This window comes from Onychomys torridus, chromosome 5, assembly GCF_903995425.1.
Source record: "Onychomys torridus chromosome 5, mOncTor1.1, whole genome shotgun sequence".
Lineage (NCBI taxonomy): Eukaryota > Metazoa > Chordata > Mammalia > Rodentia > Cricetidae > Onychomys > Onychomys torridus.
This window is the reverse complement of record NC_050447.1, coordinates 44,435,816-44,459,802: the sequence shown is the minus strand read 5'-3', so window position 1 is coordinate 44,459,802 and position 23,987 is coordinate 44,435,816. Positions and strand designations below refer to the sequence as shown.

At 44.4% G+C, this 23,987-nt stretch overlaps 1 pseudogene; it reads right to left on the bottom strand.

Annotated features, from left to right (window-relative positions):
* Positions 1-12,261: 12,261 nt before the first annotated feature.
* Positions 12,262-13,214, bottom strand: LOC118584876 (annotated as a pseudogene).
* Between the last annotated feature and the right edge of the window lie 10,773 nt (positions 13,215-23,987).

Genomic DNA, 23,987 nt, shown 5'->3' with positions numbered 1-23,987 from the left:
TTGTCATGAACACTAAATGGTGATTCTTAACAGTGCTTTACCATGCCCAGTGCCTGGGAAGAGCAGGGCCCCTCTTCTGTCTTAAGGCTACGTCTTGGAAACTGTGCACTACATCAGAGATGCAGAGGGGCAGAGCCCTGGGCATTCATTCATTCATTCATTCATTCATTCATTCATTCAGCAGGTGTCTATTGAGCACCTTGAATGAGTTGGTCCACAGTGATGCTTACCCAGGGCTGAACACAGGTGGCTTAAACAGTATTTACATCTGGAGGCTGGGAAGTTCAAGATCAAGGTTTGACTTGGCTGAGTTTTGGTGCAAGCCCTTTATCCTGGCATACACATGACCACTTTTTTTGATGAACCCTTGTGTGGAAAAAGAAAGAACTCTTGTCTCTTCCTTTTTGAAGAAGGGTATTAATTCCATCTTCTGGGGGGGGGTCACTCCCCAGATCACATTTAAAATTAATTAACTTCCATCATGTTAATGCCATCACCCTATGGTTTAGCCAGGGCTTCATCATGTAATTGTGGGCAGGGTAATCTAACCATAGCTCTTATAGATTGGTTCACTCATGTGAGTCAAGGTGCCTTCAGATGCCAGAGGTGTGGGATCCCCCTGGAACTGGAGTTATAGTTGGATATAAAACACCCAAAGGGGATGCTGGGAACAGAACTGGCATCCTCTACAAGAGCAGTATGTACTCCCAACTTCCGAGGCATCTCTCCAGCCTCAAAGATTTATGTTTTAAGATGCATCCTGTGTATGTCCAGTGCAAATGGACCACCATGAGAAACAAATGAGGAACTGCAGCCATCATTCAGAGTGTGAGACTGGCAGTGGTGGCATACACCTTTAATCCCAGCACTTGGGAGGCAGAGCCAGGTGGATCTCTGTGAGTTCAAGGCCAGCCTGGTCTCCAGAGTGAGTTCCAGGACAGGATCCAAAGCCACACAGAGAAACCTTGTCTCAAAAAGAAAAAGAGAAAGAAAGAGAGAAAGAAAGAAAGAAAGGAAGAAAGAAAGGAGAAAGAAAGAAAGAAAGGAAAAAGAAAAAAGGAACACACACACACACACACACACACACACACACACACACACACACAGCAAAAAACCACAGAGTGTGAGGCTAGATGAGTCAGGCCTGCATTCTGCATCTGGCTCTAGTCCTTCTATGGAAGTGTCCTTGCCCGGGTAGATGCCTTCATCTCTGGGGACTCAGCTTGATCATCTGTAAGGTGCATGCAATAACAGCATTTTGTTTCCCTTTATTTCTTTAGGGGATTTCTGTGAGGCCTCATTTTAAATGATCATTCAGTGATCTATTATTATTGTTTTTAATTAATTAATTATCAATTATTCATTAATGAATGCAAGGTGACAGGCAAATATTAACTGCTTTATTCATTTTAAAATTGTTTTTAGTTAGCACACAAAATAACGAGTTTCATTATGATCATTTCTTTCTCCCTCTGCGTGTGTGCGTGTGTGTCTGCATGTGTGGGTACACATGCATGTATATACATGTGCATGTCCATGTGGAGGCCAGAAGTCAGCCTTCAGTGTCCTTCCTCGGGACGCCAACCATTGCTTTTTGAGCTAGTCTGTCCTGCTTGACCTCAAATTCCTTGATTCAGCTTGGCTGACTGGCCAGTGAATCCCAGGGATCTCCACATCCCTAGTGCTAGGTTTACAAGCATGTGACGCCATCTTGGGTTCTGGGGATTGAACTCAGGTCCTCATGCTTGCATAGTGAGCACTTCACTGACTGAGCTATCTCTCTGGCCCAATGATAATGCTCGCATACATTGTTTCTATCCATTCAAACCCACCATTATCCACTTTTGACCCCCTTACTTGGCTTTTGCCATTACCAATAACAACACAGCAGAAGATTTTCTTTCCTTTCTCTTGATCTTGTAACCTTCATCTTGGTCCCACGGACACCAAAAGGACATTCAGTGCAAATTTAAGGGCAGGTGCATCATGCAAAGTTAAGAAAGTTCTGCCCTTTCCAGTAGGACCCACACTTAGGATGACGTTAACCTCAATGCCACATTTCTGTCCCTTAGCTGCAGACTAGACAGGATGGAACAGGGACAGGCTTTGCCTCCCCTGTGATCTGGTCCATAAACAGCTCTGCCCACCTTCATTTCTCAGGCCCCCTAAACTTCTTTTGGCTGAGTTAACTTTGTGCCCCCAGGAGACAATGGGCCGGGAGAGTGGATCATCTCTCCTGGCACCACCAGGTGGCGATGTTTCCTTTGTCATGGTCCAGCATGTCCCGGCTCTTCTTCCTGGTTCTAGTGCCTAGCATCCTTCTGCTCTTGTGACAGGTGGCTTTCTTTATCCAGGCAGAGGGCTCTGGCGGTTCATGGTGTCTCCATCTTTAGCATGTGAGTGGAGCATCACTAGTTTCTCTTCTGTAGTCCAGCACCCCTGCAGATACAGAAAATGCACTGAGAATTGGCCCAGGGAGAGAGTCTTTCCTTACTTCTAGATGACCAAGCTGTCATTTGCTGGCAGTGCCAGTGTGATGTTGGAGAACAGTGTACTGGGCCCACACAGTATTCAAACAACTGGGACTTGCACTCTGGCTGGCTTCCTTGTCTCTCCTCTCGATTCCTTATCTAAATCTGCCCCCCCCATGGCTTTTCAATAAATGAAATCCCAACAGTTAGTCTACAGAATAAAGGTGCACCCCCATGGTATATATGATTTGGGAAATCTGGGGGACGCCTTTGAGTTTGACAGAACACTTCTCTGTTGGTGTGCTTGACTCGGGCACCTAGAATCATGGAAATCTCAATGGCTTCCAAAGCCACTCTGAGCTAGAGGCTTTGGGTTCTTATCTTGTGGATTAAAAGAAAGAAACTCATAGACCACAGAGAGTGAGTTTTAAAGAAAAGTTTATTATATATTCATAAGAAAGAGAACACAAGAGAGAGGAAGCATGAGCTATAGTGATATTTTATTTGTATTGAAATGTGATTTTATTTGTATGTCAATAAAGTTGCCTTGAGGTCAGAGCAAGCCAGAGCAGAAGCCGAGCAGTAGTGGGGCATGCCTTTAATCCCAGCACTTGGGAGGCAGAGCTAGGCGGATCTCTGTGTGTTCAAGGACACAGCCAGCATGGCAGACACACGCCTTTAATCTCAATACCAACCATAGACGACCTGGAGGTCTGTACAAACAGGCAGTGACAAGGAGGTCATGTGGCTGGGTTTACAACCAATGAGAAAACAGAACAGAAAGTCTTTAAATAGACAGGAAGCACAGAAGTAGGTCTCTTGCGGAGAGGAGGAACCGCAGAAGCAGTGAAGGGTAAGGTTTTCCGCTTTGGCTCTGACCTCGTGGTTTTTAACTCTGCAACTGGCTCTGTGTTTCTTATTTAACAAGCTGGTTACATCTACAAATGGCGCCCAACGTGGGGCAAGAATTTCCACCTAAAACCTGAGAAAAAAGATTCTAAAACGGAGCTAAAAACAGCTTCCTAGTTGTGTCTCTCAAGTTAGTGGCAGCCTGCTGGTTTGACCTACTATGGCGGGTTCCTGGCGTGTGCGTCTGACCTGCGATGTGGCGGGAATGAGGAGTCTACAAGCGACACTTTACTCTGCTGCGTGGTAGATTTAGCCTTTGCTAGTTAAAAAAAAAAAAGTTTCTGGGCTATGCACTGCTTTGATAGAACTGCTTCTAGACCCAGAGCTGGCGGTAAACTGTACCACCGCCATGTTGGGAAGCTGAGGTGGGCGGAGCCAGCAGCCACAGCGGCATTTCAGTCTTACAAAGATGGATATTACACAGAGAATCTGGTTTGTCTTGTCTTTGGGATTTTTAACTGCAATGATGACAAGCTGCAGGAGGACAACTAGACCATAAGGGTGGTGCTGGGTTGCCGGTCCCTTGGTGTCACCCTACGATAGCAAAGGGTTCTAGTCTCAAGGTGTGCAGTAGAAACAAGTGTGTGTTTTTTGCTGTCTCTTTCCTATCCACACTCTTCAGTTGAACTACTGGAAGGAGTCACCAGTCACTTCGTACTTGGCAATTCCTTCCATCTCTCAGGGAGGCCAATGCTTGTTCGCCAAGGTCCTTCTCCTGTGAGGCTTCCCTAAGGCCGTTCCAAAGTCCTCACAGCCCATCGATCCTTCTTTGTATGACCTTTGTAGGGCCTTAAGTGTGAATAGCTTTATAAAAACATAAGAACGTGGTTGTTTTCAAACTCACAGAGATCCACCTGCTTCTGCCCCCCTCTCCGAGTGCCAAGGTTGAGGATGTGTGCTGCCAGGCCTAGTATGAACCACACCCCAGTTATCTTACTTTCTTTACCCAAGTCCTGACCCCACTATATAGAAGGTGCTGCCAAATCAAGTCATATGACATAATAATTACTTTTCTCACTGCTGTGACCAAGGGTACCTGACCAGGAGGAAAACAAAGGCTACATTTTGGCTCATGGCTTAAGGGGACATGGTCTACCATGACAAGGAAGGTATGATGACACCAGCTGTGGTAGTGGAGCTTGAAGCTGAGACTCTCATTTCTTCACATCTGGGCAGAACAGGAGACAGAAAGAGACAATTCATGGGAATTTCCACCTCACTTTCTATTTTTCCCTCTTTGTTCATTCTGTGCCCTGAGTCCATGGATGCTGCCACCCACATTCAGGGTGGGCTCTTTTCTTCTTAGTTAATCTCTGGAAATATCATCACAGACATGCCCAGAGGTGTGTGTCTCCAAGATAATTCTAGATTCCATTAAGTTGACAATGAAGATTAGCCATCACATATAGCACGAGAAACAGTACCATTGAGAATGATTAAAAAAAAAAAAAACAACCAAAAAAAAAACAAAAACATCAAATACGTTTTATGTGGAGATGTGCCTCTATAATCCTAGCACTTGTGATAGAGAGGGAAGAAGATCAGAAGTTCAAGGCCAGCCTGAGACAGGTGAGACCCTGGCCAATGAATATAGGGTGGGGTACTTCCAGATGGCCACGTTCACCTAATGTTGGCCCTCAGACTTATTTTTGTAAAGAGGAAAGAAACATTGACTGTAATCTATTTGAAATAGAGCCATCTAGACTTTTTTAATTACAATTTTTTTTTTGTAATTGTATTATCTTTTGCACCCTTGGTAAACTCTGGTAACATTACTGGTTGCATTGTGTTGTTTTGTGCATACTTCTGCATTACCCCATAGGCTACAAGCTATTACATGCTCCAATTTAATCTTAATGACCCTCTATCTCCAGGACCCAACACTGCTCCAGGCAGGAAAGGGTAGCATCCCAGAAAGAAGTGAGGACAAGAATATGAGGTAGGAAGGGGGAGCCATCCAAGGGGTGGATTTAATTGGAGTGTCACCTCCCCACTGGGGTGTGAAATCCTCAGAGGACATCTCTGGTCTCTAGAAAAAGGGCAAGGTTGGGGGGAGCAGTTGAGCACAACACTGAGTTAAGTGCAGGCACTGGACCCTGACAGGCCCAGCTCGTCCAGGGAAGGAGGCCAGCACACAGGGCATGTGAAGCACACTGGCAAACTTTTCCAGCCTGAGACTGCAGGCTAAGAAGATCCACCCGCTCATTAGGATTCAACAGAGGCAGGGTCTTTCTGTCTTGTGGATGCCTGTTGAGAATAGACAGTACAAGCTCACGTCTGGATGCTCCAAAGGCCTTGTGAGTTACCTCTCAGACCTGAGGGGAAAATGGTGTGGAACAGCTCTGGTTATTAGAAAGGTATTTTATCATCCTACTGGGGAAGGCTGTTTGCAGACCAGAGGGACTCTCTCTGGGTGACTCCCACAGGTGGGGAAGGTAGTCTGAATTTGCAGGCCGTCTCCTTCCCTATTAATCTATCTCGTCCTGTGTAGGTGTCACGAGCCTCTCTCTATTTGAAGTCTTTATCGGTATTTATCTTGGAGTCTTTAATAAATCATTTTCCAGCTGGGTATGTCATCCAGGGTGCTTAATATGAGAAGGGCACCACCAGACCCCACTCATGGTATTTCTCTGACATGTCAGTGGGACCCCCTTCCCCCGAGATGGCAGGTAGAAAACTGGGGTGAAACTGGTGATTTTGAAAGGCTTGCTTAGCGAGAAAGGGGATTTTTTAAAACCACTTGATCTAATTATAGACATTACTGTATCAGAGACTGCACATTAAAGCAGAAACATTGGTTATAATAAACTAGGGCAGCTGAACCTGGTGGTTCCGTCTAGTAGGCCCAGGTACTTGGGAGGCTGAGGCAGGATGATCACAAAATTGAGGACTGCCTAGGCAACAGAGTGCGTTGAAGGGCAGCCTGGGCAACTTATTGAGACCCTGCCTATAAACAAACAAACAAACAAACAATAAATAAATAGATAAATAAAGGCAGGCTTGGGATAGCCCTCGGTGGTACAGCATTTGCCTAATTCCTAGCACGGGTGCATGAGTGATGGTCGCAGTTCAATCCACAGTGCCACAAACAAACAAAAACGAATGAATGAATCAGCTCATGCCTTTGAATAGAGCTTTCCCTTCTGATGGGGGAGTGACCGTTGGTCTGTCTCCTGCCTTCTGAATCTTTCCACCAAGTTGTAAACAACCCCAGAGCCAAATGTAGTCACCTCCTGTCTTACAGATGTGTTATATGCTCAGCTGTAACCAAATATCTGACAAGAAGCAATGAGAGGGAGGGAGAGCTTATTTTGAGGTCTAGTTTGCAGAGGTGCCATCCATCAAGGCCATAAAGGCTCAGCAGCAGGAAACAGAAGTATCTGATCACCCTCCACCTATGGTTAGGAAGCAAGGGTAAATGAATGCGAATGTCCAGCTTGCTTTCTCCTTTTTGTTCAGCCTGGGGCCCCAGACCAGGGCGTCGTGCTGCCCACATTCTGGGTGGATTGTCCCACCTCACTGTACCCAAGTCTAGAAACTCCCTCACGGACATGCCTCCAGGTTTGTTTCCATGGTGACTCTAAGTCCCATCAAGTTGACAATCCGGGTAAACCACATTAGAAACCTAGCCACTTGTGCCTGCTTCATGCCTGGTCTCCTTTGATACAGCATCAAAGTTCAGTAGTTTCAGTAGAAGCTATTGGGAAAATAATGCCTGAAATATTTACTAGGCAACCTTCAGCAGAAAAAAAATTTGCTACTTTTGTTCAAGAAATTTCCTGGGCATCAGCTGTGGATGAGGGTGTCAATCTCTGTGCCAGGCTTCTTTAACCTTTCTGAAGACAAACATGTCAGCGGTCTTAGTGCATATACCCACACTAATGTCTCTCTGTGGTGTGTGCAAGTACACATGTGTGTGAGACACTCAGGTGTACGTCAGGTGAAAGGAGAAAATTTTCTCAGTGTACATGAGACCCGGGGACACTGGCCATCCAGGGCTGCTTGTTGCATCTTGTTTCTCGCTGTGCGCATGTGTTTTTGAGTCTTCCTGCATTTCTGTGTACTAACAGTTAACAACAGTAACCAATTCCTTCCCTCTCATGGGGCATAGTTTTCCCTGGGGTTTGTGAAGGTGAAGTCATCTTTCTGTATAGGAAATTATCAGGGGGAATGCTACTTGTAGCTGGGAGTCCAGGGATCTGTGACAGGTGAGCCCATGATTTCTGGTCCTGTATGCATCAAGAACAAGCAATTACAATTGTCCATTTACAATTCTTTATCATCACCTATTCTTCCCCTTTTTTGTGTGACATTTCTCTGCTTTCTCATCTATGTTATTGTTCCTGTCAACTTGACATAGCCTAAGAGTCTCAAATTGAGGACTTTCCCAGATCAGACTGACCTGTGGGCATGTCTCTGGGGGAGATGCCCCTGTTCATTAACTAGTGTGTAAGAGAGCCCGGCCCAAAGTGAGCAGTGCCCTTCCCCAGCCAGGTGGTCCTGGGCTGTACAAAAAGGCTAGTTAAGTATGAGACTGTGAGAGAGCCAGAGCAGCATTTCTCCAAGATTTCTGCTCCAAGTTCCTGCTGAGTTCCTTCCCTACTATCACTCAATGATGGACCATGACCTGGAAGTAGAAGCCAAGGAAACCCTCCACTCCCCCATGTAGCTTTTGATCAGAGTGTGTTATCAGAAAGGAGACTAGAATACCAGTTTACAGACATCAATAAGTCAGTGGCTTTGAGAAAAGCAAAGGAATCTTGCAGACTTGTTTCGGGGTGGGAGACATGTCATAAATCATAGGAGATACAGGGCAAGTTTGTGTACCCCTGAGAGATTTGCCCCTAAGGGACCTAGAGAGTCCCACTCCCCCATCCCAATCATTTGTTGCATGAGGTCTGCTACCTTGGACACAGTAGAGAACAGAAATCTTAAGGCATTTTCACATGTTCATTGTTTTAAAAACAAACCTTCTAAAACAGGCTATAGTGGCTGGAAATGAGAGCCTGCAAGCCAACCCAGGATGCTCATACACTCAGGGATGGGTGACAAATAGGAGCCAGTGTGATGACTCAGGCTCCCTGTGCATTCAGGGGTGGGTGGCTCTTCCACTGCAGTTTTTATCCAGCTCATTCTCAGACTTGGGTTGTGAGACCCAAGAAGGAGGAGTGAAACCATGGTTGCAGACACCCCTGAAAGATGGTGGCTGTGAGGAAGGGAGGCCCTGGGATCTGCCTTAATGGACTTCCTGTCTGTGGGATGCTGCAACCGGATGAGCTTCTTGGGAGAAATGAATAGGCACTGTCTCTGAGCGGCTGTCATACATCCAGGACACTACCCCTCATTGACGAACATACACCCAGGTTCCAGAGGCCCTGGGTGAGACAAAGTATACAGGGATGAGAGTCAGGACACCCTCTCTGCCTCCTAGCCAGAATGGGCGTGGAGTAAACGGATGGGATAATGGGTTTCAGCAAAGAACATTCTCAAACAGATTAGCTCATTTTACCACAGTCTATGCTCCTGAGCACCTTTTCTAGGCCAGCTCTAGTGACTCAAGGGACCTTCATCACTGACCAAACTCTAAACGCTTTCTACTACCACGTAATTTTGGCATCCCAACATTTGTTCTGCTTTCCTAGGCTCTGTCAAAGTGTCCCCTTCCTTCTGCCCGAGAGTATCAAGTTCTAGCATGGCTCTTGCCTCTCCCAGGAGCTTGCTCTTAAGCTGTCTGGGCATGGAGACTGCTCAGGCTCCCCCAGCCCATCACCAATGTTTCCCCTGGCTTCCTTTATGTTCTGCACCTTTGAGCAGTAATGATCATCTTCACACAGAATAGTCTAGAAGGAAGATCAAAAGGAACAGAGCAATCCCTGACAACCCCACACTAAACTCTTGCCACACATTTTCTATTTCACCAAGAAGGAATGTTGCCTGGATGCAAAACCACATGAGAACCAGGACCATGCCCAGACCACACCCATGGTTGCCTGGCCAAGATATTTCTGGGATTATCATTTTCCATGATGGTTAAAACAAGGCAAGAGGGAAAGAGTGAGATACAGTGATGGACAGAGCTTGGAGGAAAAGGGCACATCTGTCCAATGTCATTCTACCACGCCTAGACGGAATTAAAAGGGATCATGTTGGTCACTCACATGGGTGGTCAAGCCCTATTTTCCTAGAATCATGGGTAAAAGGTTGAGTGCCAAGGGTAGAGTGTTCAGGAAAAAATTTAAGAGTAACACAAATGGGAGGCATTGCTTATATTTTTCAGTTGGAAATGAAAATAACATTTTCTGGCATGCTTTTGTGTATGTGGATGTACATATTCATCTGTGGGTACATGAATGTGTGTGTTTGCTTAAGCTAGAGGTTGACTTTATGTATTGTGCTGGTTTGGTTTTAACTGTCAACTCAACACAATCTAGAATCACCTGAGAATTGAGTTTTGGTAAGGAGTTATCTTGATCATGTTCATTTATAAGCATGTCTAGGAGGCATTGTCCTGATCAGTGATTGATTGAAGTAGAAGACAACAGCCTATTGTGGGTGGCACCATCCCCTAGGCAGAGAGTCTTGAAAGTATAAAAGAGGAGAAAACTTGCTGAGAGCAAGGAAGCAAGGGTGTATTTATTCTTTACTCTTGATTGTGGATGCTATGACTTTCCCAAAATAATGAACTATAATTTGGAAGTATAAGAACTCCCCTATGTCATTTTCCCCCCAGGATGTATACCACAGTAACAGAAATGAGACCAGGGCAGGAGTCTCCATTAGTAGTTCTCTACCTCTCACTTTACCTGGGTCAGCTAGGCCCTGTCTCTATTTCTTAGTTCTGAGATTACAGGCATGCTTCACTGTGCCCAGATTTCATGCAGAGGAAATCAAGCTCGGTTTGTCATGCTTATATCACAAACACTTTACCAACTGAGCCATTTTCCAAGTCCTGGCAATTTTTTTTTTAAACCTGGAAATATACTGAGAAAATGGTGTCCTTATGGTCTGAATTCTGAGACTGAGAGGCAGAGCAAACCTCTGCTGGGGCTGGCAGCAGCTGAGCTGCCAGCCCCAGCTGTGGGTGTGAACTCTCAGGCTCTAATGCAGACTCGCCTTCCTGTTTTGCCGCCAGGACCTATGCACTTCCATTTCCCAATTGAAAACACACTTAATGGCGACAGGTTTTTGGCTTCACCGGGCTTAAATCATTACTCTGGGAATGCAGCATTCATATCGCAATTGAGGGCTGAGCTGCACTTGACTGGGAGAGAGCCCTGGCCTTGTCCTCCTCCCACCTCTCCCGGAGGACTGGATCCTCTCATCCGAAATAGTCATCTCTTTATCACACTAGGGCTCTTGTGAGGCCAGTATGTGGGATTTCTGGAATGAAGTCCACATTGGAAGCAGCAGCTTCCTCCCTTCTCCTCCTCCTCCTCCTCCTCCGGGTGTTGTGGAATGTAATTTTCCTTTGGCAAATAGAATCTGCAAAATAATATCCTCATTTGGCTGAAGCTGATCGGGGACTACATTCTGTCCCTTCTCCATTCAAGTTTCCTTATTTTATTTTTATCTTTAAATTTTTCAATTTGTGCACGTGCGCACACGCGCACGCACACACACACACACACACACACACACACACACACACACACAGAGTACAGATGCATGTGGATCTCCATCACAGTGAGAAGAGGCAACTGAATCCCCTGGAGCTGAAGTCACAAGAAGGTGTGAGCTGCTGGATGTGGGTATGCTGAAGTGAACTCGAACTCAGGTCCTCTGAAGAGCAGTAATCACCACGATGCTTGTTCCATATATTTTAAACCCCCACCACCTCCTCTTCTTCCTCACTTACCACTTTCTCTTCTTCCTCCACCTCTTCATCTTTCTTCCCTCCTCCTCTTTCTGATGTGCAGAGCTGTTATCTTAATTATATCTACATTGGAGATGCTCAAAACCTTGAGGATGGAGACATGCAAAGACACAGGTTAAGGGGCCTATCTGTAGAGTGTCTACTGTGGGTCAGGCCACAGGCTTCTGAAACAATCCTATACATGACACTCAATCTCCTGGGATGCTCTTTGCAGGAGGAGGGAGTGTAAAATCCTTCTCTAATTATGTTTAGACAACCATGTCCGTGCATGGATTCCATAAGAATGTTAATGTGGGCCTTTGATTTAGTCTAAATTGCATATCCAGAATCCAAACCAGATCCCAGGAAGTAGAGATGCAGGACATCCCTCTGTCTTAGTTTAAATAAACGTAGGCTTCCATATATACTTTCACCCATCCATCCTCCAGTTTGGCTCAGCATCTGTCATGGGTCATCTCGTGGGTCCTAGAGGGACCTCAGATAAGCAAGCTGGGAGACCTGTGTCGAGAGTAAGCCCCCCTTGGCCCATCTCATGTGAATGCTGTCTTCAAAGAGCTTTGCTCTTTCTTCAGCCGTAGCCTGCTGTGCTGCAGAGTGGGTGGGGAGAGAAGGGACAGAAAACAAAGCTGATGAATTGGAGAGACTTTTCCTAGAGAGACATTAACCAGCATCTCATCCTAGATAGGGCCCTCATAACAGACCCACGTGATAATTTCATCCAAGTCCAACTCTTCTGGCCTCCACAGGTACCAACACACACATGGCACACATATACTCACACAAATAAAATATATCTTTAAAATGACAGTATTCATTGAATTTTAGGGGGGCGTACAGTGAACTGTATTGTTGGTATTTAAGAGAGTAGAGTACCTCCTGTTATTCTGAGGTGGACATTGTGAGAAGAGATGCTCAGTGTTGGGGCCTGAGTTGTAATAGGGACTGCTCAGCCACTAAGGGCCTCTCTCTTGCTCTCATATCCTTGCTGGGGTGGATAAAAACAGCTTTTTACTCCTTGGGGGCCATGTATGCCATGAGATCCACCACCCTACTGTTCTAGCCTTATTCATTTTCATACCAGGAAATGAGCTTTACAAAGTTGTCATTGAGATCAATGCCAGCCCCAGCATCAAAGGTGGAAGAGTAGGTGTCACTGTGAAAGTCACAGGAGACAACCTGGTCCTCAGTGTAGCCCAGGTTGACCTTTAGTGGGCCCTCAGATGCCTGCTTCACCACCTTCTTAATGTCTTGGCAGCTTTTTCCAGGCAGCATGGCAGATCCATGATGGACACACTGGGGGTAGGAACATGAAGGGCCATGCCACTGAGCTTCCCACAGGGGATGCAGGGATAATGTTCTGGGCAGTCCCACAGCCATCACACCACAGCTACCTGAAGGGACCATCCACAGTTTTCTGGGTAGCAGTGATAGCATGGGCTGTGGTCATGAGTGCTTCCACAATGCCAAAGTGGTCATGAATGACCTTGGCCAGGGGGGCTACGCAGTTGGTGATGCAAGAAGCATTGCTGACAGCCTTAAGTGAATTGTCACACTTCTTATGGTTCTTGTGGTTCATACCCATCACAAACATGGGAGCATCAGCAGAAAGTCAGAGATGATGACCCTTTTGGCCCAACCCTTAAAATGAGCTTGGGCTTCTCTATGGTGGAGAAGACACCGGTACACTTCACAACATACTTGCCACCAGCATCACTGGGTTTGATGTTGGTTGGATCTCACTACTGGACGAAAGTGATGGCAGCCTTCCCATTGATGGCAAACTTCCTGTTCTCAGCCTTGACTATGCCATTGACCTTGTCATGGGTAGAGTCACACTGGAACACAGAGACCATGTAGTCGAGGTCATTGATGGCAATAATTTCCACTTTGACAGATGCAATGGCATCCCTGGTAACCAGGAGTCCAATATGGCCAAATATGTTCACTCCAACCCTCACCATTGTGTCTCAGGGATGAGGCTGTCTCTGGAACAAGGAGGACCAGAGAGTCTATTTGTTGAATTTTTGAAGGAAAGTTAAAAAAAAAAGGGCTTTTTCCATATAGAGGAGAAGAGAAAGTTAGAATCATGTTGTTTTAGATGGGTGATTCATATAGACTCTGGAGATTGTTCTCTTTCTTTTTCTTTTTTCTTTTTTTTTTTTTTTTTTTGGCTTTTCAAGACAAAAGTTCTCTGTGTAGTTTTGATACCTGTCCTTGATCTCGCTCTGTAGACCAGGCTGGTCTCGAACTCACAGAGATCCACCTGGCTCTGCCTCCTGAGTGCTGGGATTAAAGATATGTGCCACTACCACCTGACAATTGTTTTCTTATACCTAATAGCTCATGGCTATAGCTTTGTGTGAAAAAAATTTAAGAGTTTGAAGCATTCTAAGGACTGGAGCTATAGTTCGATGATGGAGTGACAGAAGAGGGCATCCGATCCCCTGGAGCTGGTGTTACAGGTGATTGTGAACAACTTAATGTGGGTGCTGGGAACTGAGCTTAGGTCCTCTGCAAGAGCAGTGGGTATTCTTCAATGCCAATCCATCTCTCTAGTGCTTTCATTTGATGTTTTACAACCCTGGTAGAGATGAAATAAAATATAACATGTGAATAACTCTTACAATTGTAGTTGAGATGTATGTCCTCAGTGATATTGTCCCCATGTGCTTTGACCTTCATTTGACCTTACAGCCTAACAGCTCCCATGCCATTAGCACACTCCATAAATGGAATTGCAGATGGCTGCCTGGCACTCTGCTCTATGTAATCATTAGAGTGTTTTTCAGCCGTTTTGTTTTCCCTCATACTGAAGCTTTCGTATAAATCTCCGTCCACATTTATGAATTTTTCTTGGCATTTACTTCTAGGAGTAGAACTGTTGGCCAGAAACATGGGATGTTTTAATGTTCTTGATTAACTTTATAAATTTATTTTCAAAGGCATTGTGTAAGCTCTTGTGTGCTTTGGGGCTGAGTATGTGTGTCTCAGTACACTCTTCGAAGCTGATTTTTTTTTTTTTGGGAAGAAGTACTTTTTAAAAAATAATTAACTTTGTATTTGACATGTAAAATACTATATTTCATTATATGTCCACACCTGACTACTGCTTTCTAAAATAGGTTGTTAAATTCTGTGTCTCTCCTATGACAAAATGTAAATATACTATTTGATTTTTTTTTTTTACCAGAAGATATTAACCATCATTCGTGTGAATTTTCATTTTTATAAGATTCTAGCTATTTGCATTTTACATTCTGAAAATAGTCCCTTCTAATTATATGCCCTTTTACCAAGAACTCAAAATATCTTTAGAGTTTCCCTGGGTCTATTTATTAAGCAGTTGTATCAATCAGTTCTGTTTTCATTTGACAGTGTTTTAAAATAGATCAAGATGGCCCTTTCTGGCCACAACCGTTACCCTCCACGCTCCCTGTTCTGCCAACCCTCGGAGAATGTTTCCTCCATCCCAACCATCTGATTTGGTTCTCTCAGCCCTGCTCTCTGGGGCTGCCAATTTCATTTCCAAACCATTATGCAGTGTGTGTGTGTGTGTGTGTGTGTGTGTGTGTGTGTGTGTGTGTGTGTTATGTGTGTGTGTGTATGTGTGTGTGTTCAACTTTGACCCCATGTGTAGCTACTTCACCATAATTTTAGAGCCTCAGTGCCTTGAGCTTCCATCACTTCCTTCTGAGCTTCCTCAACCCGTCAGTAAATTCATTCTATGTAATAGTTACTGGGTGCATTTAGACTCCCTTCTAGATAGTCTTGGGAAACGGGACCATTTGATGCACTTACTTGATACCTATTCAGTAAACAACTACATCAGGTACTATTCCAATTGCTCAGTATATATTCTTAAATAAAGACCATCACCCCCCTGCAGTTTGCTTGCTATGGAAGAGATAGCAATTGATGCAGTAAACAAGCAAATGAATAATCCTTGGTGTGAAAAAGGACAAGGAGATCAGAAGTGGAGGGTGGTTCAGTTTTAAATGGTGTAGTTAACTCTTCAATGGATAGGTGAGGTTTGAGCAAAGACCAGCAGCATGTAAGGGGAATAACCATGTGATTGCTAAAGATCCAGGCAAAATACATCTTGTCATAAAGTAGGGCATGTGTCCAAGATATGGCAAGGAGGCTGGTGGCTGGATTGCAGCAATAATGGGGAATATAATTAGAGATAAAAATCTGAGGCTAAGAGAGTCCAGGCCAGGTAAAACCATTCCACAGAGTATAGATTCTTCTCTGAGTGACGTATGAGGAAAATCACATTTCTTAGACAGCACAAGGACTTGATTTGACTTTGGCTTGAAGGAGATTACTCAGGTTGCTGTAGTGAGCAGATTCTCTGGAGGCACAAAGGTAGAAATGATGGGACAGTTGTAGGGCTGGTGTGGAGAGGGTGGAAACTGAGCTGCAGGGGGGACAGTCAGGTTCTGGATGTTTGAGTTGCCAACTGGATTTGTTGCTAGTCTGTATGTGAATGAAGCCTTAGCCAAGTGGTTCTCAACCTTCCTAAGGCTGCGACCCTTTAACACAGTTCCTCATGTTGTGGTGACCTCCAACCATAAAATGTTTTTCATTGTTATTTCACAACTGTAGTTTTCCTACTGTTATGAATCTTAATGCAGATATCTGGATGCAGGATATTCGATAAGAGACCACTTGACCACAAAGGGGTCTGTGCTCCACAGGTTGAGAACTATTGCCTTGGAGAAAGAAATGAAGAATGGCACCAAGATGGTGATAGCCTCATCCTGCCAGTGAGGGAGCCAGCTTCAAGGCTGACTGTGGAGTGATCTTGGACACCTTGTATCAGACATTTCCAGTCAGGATTCTAGCTGGAGATGTTGGGGAGGCAGAGTAGCATAGGTTTCAGGAAAAGAGGCCCAAGTTAAAATAGAAAGTTAGGGATCTATAGAAATATAGACGACATTTAAAGCCACCAGAATGTGTGGAATCCCAAGGTTGTAAGTGTGGACAGAGGGCTAGCTCTTCAGAGGATTCCTGTGTTCCCAAGTCAGCTGTGCTCTGTGTGCAGACTGCCAGTTCTTCTCCTTTCCTTGTACTGTTGAATCGTTGAATCCTGCCGAGAGTTATGTGGAAGATTAAATGATTCCATGAGCACAGCCTTCTTCTAATCTCAGTTATGATTTGGAAAACTCTGAGAAAAAGAATTTTATTAAATCACATTTTATGAAATTGAAAATAAGGTCTCAAGTAGAGAAAACATGATTATTTCTGTCTATATTAGTCAGTCTATGTGTAGAAGTATGTGTCTCGAGTGCTAACATGAGAAATCAGGGACATGACCTCATCCTTGACCAATGTTTACAACTGTATGTGTATACATATTTCAGCCTTTCATACAGGAGGCCCACTAGTAAAACCAGGAACAGTTGTATGGTGAATGTCTTGGAAGAGAAATCATAGAAATCATAGTTTGTATCTGGGCCCCTGTGATCACTATTATTTGTTTAGGTTGAAAAAGAAGATGGGAAGGCTCTAAAGAGAAGATATATTGAGAGAAAGGCTTTTTACACTTTCCTGGGACAAAAGAAATACTTAAGGATTTACCAAAGACAAATAGTAGAGAGTAGAAAGGCAACTTGAAACTCCATGAAAACCGAAAGGTATTCCTAGCAGAGCAGTGTTATCATTATATGCTACTGAGTTTTGCCGATTACCCTCACAGGAGCCCAGGCTTGTTTTAAGTCAGAGGACAATGCTCTTTTAGAACAAAGTATGTTCTTAGGGTAAGCCAATGTTGAGTGTCTATTGTTTAGCATTACCATGTTTATTGCAACCATGTTTCATAAAGCTCTCAAAGCTTCCCCATAGGATAACTGTTACATTCTTTATATCACACAGATGAAATTTCAAATACGGAGAGGACTGGAAACTAGCTCGAACCTGGTGTACATGTGCATCTGAACCCAACCCTTTACGCTTTGAAAGCCCAGCCTCTCTTCTATCCATGCTATGGTCTCTCTCAAGTTTTAGGCAGAACAGTTGAAGTGAGTGCCAATCCCTTAAGTCATGTAAATGCAATTGATCTTTTAAATGTAGACATTGATTGATGGTAACAGAAATCCAAAGTAAAACTAGTAAAAATTGAGCCACAGAATTCATCCCTTCCTGATGTATGCGAATTAATAATTAGTCAATTATACTCTAGTAACACTAAAGATAGTGTTTATTAGAATTGTTTAATTAGATGTTCTCAATTAAGTGTGGGGAGTTTGACCCTTGGAGATATCTGGAGATACCTAGGGAAATGATTTTTGTCAACTATGGGGTAATGGTGCTGTCAAGCATCACACATGAATGAGGCCACCTCCCCTAGTAATTTTCCTGAAGATTGAACTACTCATTCCAGAACATCACTAATGCAGAACCTGAAAAAAAACTTCCATAAATTAAGAGCATATGTAGAGAAAGACAAACTCTGTGATCTGATTAGTATAGGGATTATTTTACCTTTTGTATAAGTGAGTTGAGATTTGTGAGTGAATATTTATTTTCTGATATTATTTAGCAACATTAATAAGTGGGTGAAAATGAGCCTTTGGGACCTTTTTCTAAATGGAGCAAATGACCAATGATCTCCTGTGTATATACAGGTGTGTAGGTGTCCTTTGAATGAAGTAAGATTTGTATATGAAGCTATTGATCTGTGCGTGCGTGCGTGCGTGTGTGCGTGCGTGCGTGTGTGTGTGTGTGTGTGTGTATACATGTGCTTTTTCTGGTTGTGCTGGGGAGCACAAATCAGGTTTGGTTAAAAGGTGCCCCTATTCCTCCCAGCCCTAAGCCTCCACTGCTTCCCATTAAGATCGCCTTTGCAACTTGGCCTCTTTTACACTCCCATCTCATGCATTCTCTCTTCTAATCTAATACCTCGGAGTCCATATCTAAACATGATCAGTGACAGTTTTCGCTGCGGGGTGAGACTTTTACTGACAAGGCCAGTGAGTGCTGATTTGAGACCAGCCACTGTGAGTGACTTCAGCTGTCTCTTCAAGTGACACCCAGCTCCTTGAGAGAGGAATGGTGATGAAAGTTCTTTGGACAGAAAACTTTCGCTGATGAGAAGGTGACAGGCCTTTGCACAGCTGGTCTCTGATATGCCTCGGAAGGGGCCACAGAGTGACTAATTTGAGTCCTGCAGTAGCTGAAGTGCAGGGCCAGTTCTTTGTTGGTGTTAGAGGAGTCTGTAAGGCAGACTGCACTGGGGCTGCTTTGCTGGAGTTAGAGGAGTCTGTAAGGCAGACCACACTGAGACTAACTGCAGAGGCTCATGGTTGCAGGGTGGTGAATGGGCCAGGAAAATCATCTGTTTAGAACACTGAAGGATTGGATAGAACATTGGGGAATGACAATTTTACAGGTCTAGAATTTATTCTCAGCCTGGTCTCAGCTCTGTGATTTTATTTTAGGAGATGCCCCATCTCTACTCCTGTTCTGTAGGTAGGGGTGGGTGCTGGCTTCCTGCTCCCCCAAATTAGATAATCAGCATATTCATTTCCTTCATCACAGAAACTGGTTCGGGCATGGCCAAGTAACCCAAGATGACCCAATGAGACTAAACTCAGTGGCTTTCAGTACTATCTTTGGAAGTGAGATAGACTTTCTATCTGTAGTCACCAAACTGTGCATGCACAACTACAATTTCCAGAGTCACCACACAGAACACACCAGTTAGAGAAAGAAGCAACTAGGAAGACCGAATGTCTGAGAAATGGAGAGGAGACATTCCCATCCCAATGAATCCACCTGAGACTCTCAGCTGGATCTAAAGGAACCTCTATTCTTGACTTTTCCATTACACAAGCCAGTGAACTCTCATTTCTTATGTAGCTAATTTGAATTGGCTTCTCAACAGAATGATTCCTCATCAATATGAATAGCTGTGATTTTTGAGGACTTACAGACACTGCAGCTCTGCTTTCTTTTTGGAAATGCTGAAGCACTGCTTATCTATTTGTTTTTATTCTGTCTTTCTTTCTGTCTGTCTGTTTGAGTGCATGCACCTGAGTGGGCAAGCTTCTTGCTTGATCACTCTCAGCCCTCTTGCCTTGAGATAGGTCTCTTCCTGAACTGGATACTTGCTGGTTTGTCTAGACTGGCTAGCCAGTGAGCTCTAGGGATCTTCATGTCTCCGCCCACCATTGCTGGGGTCAAAGGTATGTCAGCCATGTGTGGCTTTTTACAGGAGTGCTGGAGATTCAAACTCAGGCCCTAATATTTGCTGAGCAAGCTCGATTATCCATTGAGTATCTCCCTGGCTCCCACTGGAGGATTTAGAGCCTCACTTCCTGGGTTTGAGTCTTTCTCTAATGCTCCTTACCCACATGCCATTCCTAAGAAGTTTAATACTTCTGGACCTCAGTTTTCTTGTCTAGATAATGGAGGTAGGGGTTTCTTTTTTTAACCTGGAGTTGACAGTGAGAGTTAAATGACTTAATGAAACATTTAGAAGGATATCTGGAATAACACAGACATCCCATGTGTGTCAGCCATTATTATTCCTTGTGTCTGGAAAAGAGCAGGGGTTATGGCCTATGCTGTTTTCACTTACAAAGGGCTCCTTGGGGCTGGGAAGATAGCTCATTTGGCACAGTGCTTACCACACAAGAATGAGGACCTGGATTCAGATCCCCAGAACCCACAATTTATAAAAATGTCTGAAGACAGTGACAGGTACTTGTAATCCTAGTGCCTGGAAGGCAGAGAGAAGAAGATCACAGAAGCTCTGGCTAGCCACATCAGTGAGCTTTAGGTCAGTGAGAGACCCTGCATCAAAATATACAGTGGAAAAAGACAAAGGGAGAGGCTCAGCAACGGTCTCTAGCCTCTGTATGTACACACACACACACACACACACACACACACACACACACACACACGATAACTCCATGGGCCAAACATTTATACTGATTAATTAGATTCCAAATGATTTATCATGTCAACATGAAGATGTCCTTAAAATATCAGTTGTTTCAGCTGTATAGCATACATGCTTCATTTATTCATTTTCTAGAAGTGTGTATATGGAGGGACTGCTCAGTGCCAGATGTTGAACTGGGTACAGGCATGAGTAGATAAGAGAAGCAGGTGAAAAAACACCAAAAAAACAAGTAATATTGATATAATCGAGAGAGTTCACTGCAGGGGAGAGAAAGTGGAATACTGTGGAGGCTGTGGGAAGGGTAACACCTGATGAAGAATGACAGAAGGTCTCAGGAAACAGATGGTGAATAGATGGAGTCTGGCACATGGACCTCATCTGGGAAGAAGGCAAGAGCAAAGCCAGAGAAGCATGAGTCATGCTTCCAATTCGTCCTCCTGGAGGAAGGCCACAGCTCAGTGTCCCAATGCAGTGTCCACATATTTTCTTTTTTAAAGAGGGATATACCCAGGAGTACGGTCACACTGATGTGCTCAAGGGGTAAGGTCACAGGTAGCATTCATTGGGTTTCCTGCATTTTAAAGATTTATTTTATTATTTTTTAATTAGATGTGTTCATATCTTTGTGTGGATTTGTGCACATGTTTGCAGTGTCTGTGGAGGCCAGAAGATGGCACTGGATCACCTGACTGTGGGGTTACAGGTGGTTGTAAGCTTCCCACTTGGGCACTGGGAACTGAACTGGGATCCTCTGCAAGAGCAGTACATACTTTGAACTGCTAAATCATCTCTCCAGAACCTGGTTTGTTTTTGCATTTTATAGTCAAGCCATCTGCTCGTCCAGACATAAGAACACAGCCTATCAACACCAGTTTATCCAAAAATATGGGCTCAGAAACCTATAGCTAGATGTTCCTCCTTTTCTTGTCCAGCTAGGGTTTCATGATGCAACTTGGGCTGGTTTTAAACTCACTGTGCAGTCAAGGCTGACCTTGAATTTCTGATCCTCCTTCTCTTCCTCCACCTCCCATGTGTGGGATTACAGGCATGAGCCATTATACCCATCCATTCCTTCAATTTCTACAGTTCTCTCAGTTTTTCTTTCTCCCCCTTTTTCTTGTCCTTTCTCGTCCCACCTCTGCCTTCTCATTCGCTTATGTGATCTCTAACATCATTTTCCTACCCATTTTCTCTTCATTTATGTGTTCTGTAACATCATTTTCTTTTTCTAGGGATGTGAGACAGGCTTTATTTGTGTATCCTCCATCATCATACCCAAGAGGACCCATTATTTTGTTTCCTTGGAATAGAGCATCTCATTCATTCCCTAGTGCATCTATTATCTCTGTGCACTATGAGTGAGATCTCATCAGTTGTGTTTGAAAGGAAATGACAGTGGGGCAGGAGTCAGGGCGGGGCTGTTGGAGGACCAGGGACTCCAGAGCAGTCTAGGCAGTGAACTGCTAAAGTGTGTTTGGAAATAATGAGTGCTAAGACTAAAGGACACATAATGGCCCCATGTGGAGGACATTAAAGGCTGAGCAGGTCAATTTCAGTCCATGTTCTCAGCAACTGAATTGTTTGAATGCTTTTAAGCAGAGTACCATGCCTGGTTTCCCATTTAAGAGGCCTCTACTCATCTGGAAGGAGGTCATGTTCATCTCCATGTTGAGAAGACACTGGTAACAGAGACAGGAAAGAAGGGGAGAGTCTGGGGGACTCTGTGCTGAAGAGAGACCTCACCGAAGTCCTCTGTCCTGTGGGAGCTCTTTTTGACTCCTGTATGTGTATCCATAGGTTAGCAGGTGATGGATTAGCATTTCAGGACAGGTGTATTCACATCCCATAACTACGGTTACAAATGCCCCCAATATGTTGACTGGGAACAAAAAGACTGTAGTCATTTGTGGGTCTGGAGCTCAGAAGTTTTGAATTAAGCTGTCGGCAGAGGTCAAGCTCTCTCTAGAGACACCGGGGATGCATCCTTCCCTGTGGGGTTGCATCACTGTAGCCTTCATCTCCATCTTCACATGGCCTTTTCCCTACATAGCTGCACTCCTCACATCTCACCCTGCATTCTTACATCAGCACACCCAACACTGAATTTAGGATTAACCCTAAATCCAAGATGATCTCATTCTGAGATTCTTAAGTGATTACATCTGTGAGGACCCTTCTCAAACTAAGTCATAGTCACAATTTCCAGGGCTTAGGTTTTGGCCATATCTTAAAAAAAAAAAAAAAATCACTGTTTAATTCACCACAATGGACCAAGGGTCTGAAGAAGGGCAAGGAAAGTGAAGAATATATCTTTGCACAATATTTAGATGGCAACTGAGATTTGTGCAAAAGATGATACAACAGCTCAGACTTGCCGCCCAAAGATCCACATGTGGGAAGGAAGTAGGTGGGGAATGAATGAGGCAAGAGTCCCTTGAGTCACCCTGGGCTGGCATGGTATATGGGGTGAGTTTGGTACCTACTATGCTCTATTTTTACTTATTTGTTTGTTTATTTATTTAGTGTGTGTCGGGAGAGGTGCAGGTGTTGGCTCTTTCCCTCTGCCATGTGGAGTCTGGGTATTGAACTCAGGTCAGCAGACTTCATGGCAGGTGCCTTTACCCATTAGACCATCTCACTGGCCCCATGTGCTTTTGTGGTGTGTATGCCATGCTCCTCTCTGTGCTTGCCTGTGCTACAGTTTCTGGAAATTAAAACACATTAAAGTGACACAGTTGAGAATACTCCATTCCCCAAGGTGAACTACCCCATTCATCACATTTTAATTTTGGTTGAGTACTCACAATGTGACTGGCATTTGCCAGTCTCTTCACTGATAGAGCCCAGGGAAACCCATAGCTTTATTTGATCGTATCTGTGCCAGGTCACTGTATATCACCCCACAAACCAGCCTAAAGATTTACTTTGTGTGGAGACACACTTGTCCCTGACAAGATTTTTGTCTCAGGACAAATGTTCTGTTATGCCAGGAAAGTGGGAGATTCATGTCACTGTGTCCAAACCCAGGGTGCTTGAAACCTGACTAACCAGGATCTTGTTGGAAGGAAGCAGTTTGTTTTTCTTAATCATCCTGATGTCACTTCCAAGTAGGGATGGATGACAGCTATCCCCTCCCGATTCCATAAACTAACTGTCATAGGGAAAGATGGGCCTATTTAACCACAGGAAGATGTTAGAACAGTTTAATTGTGTTGCTTCCACAGCAGATGGCTGTTATCAGTGGAGGAGGGGAACGCAGAACCCAGAGAAGCACCAGACGCAGACAAAGACATGCAGGCAAGTATAGTTTTGTAGTGTAATGTGTGTGTGTGTGTGTGTGTGTGTGCATGCATGCTTACTTTATTCCAGGGTGTGTTTAGTTCCATCCCAAAGCATGTAGGTAAAGATGATGTCAGCAGAAAGGTTCACTGTGTTATTTAAAATCCTAAGGGCACCACTCAAGCTATGTTGTTGACAGTTAAAAATGACATATCTATTATTCATGTGGTCCCCTATGACAAAGGAGAGGCAGCTTGAACTTGGCTGGAGATGGACAAACAGGGAGGTAATGGGGTTTGTGAAGTGAAACTGGACTTCCATGTGTGCTGGGCCATTTCAGGAATCATTGCTGCAATTTTCCTGCGCTGAGGGGACAGCCAAGTCAGACATGCCCGAGTTGGACAGAAAGCCTGTTCAGTGAAGTCTGCCCACCACTTACTTTCGTTTCTTTGTCATCCTCTTTGGAGGGGGGGGGGTCTACATTCTTCCAGGCTCACATCCCAGTGTACCAATGGCTAATCTTGCAGCCTGAGGCCAACTGTGT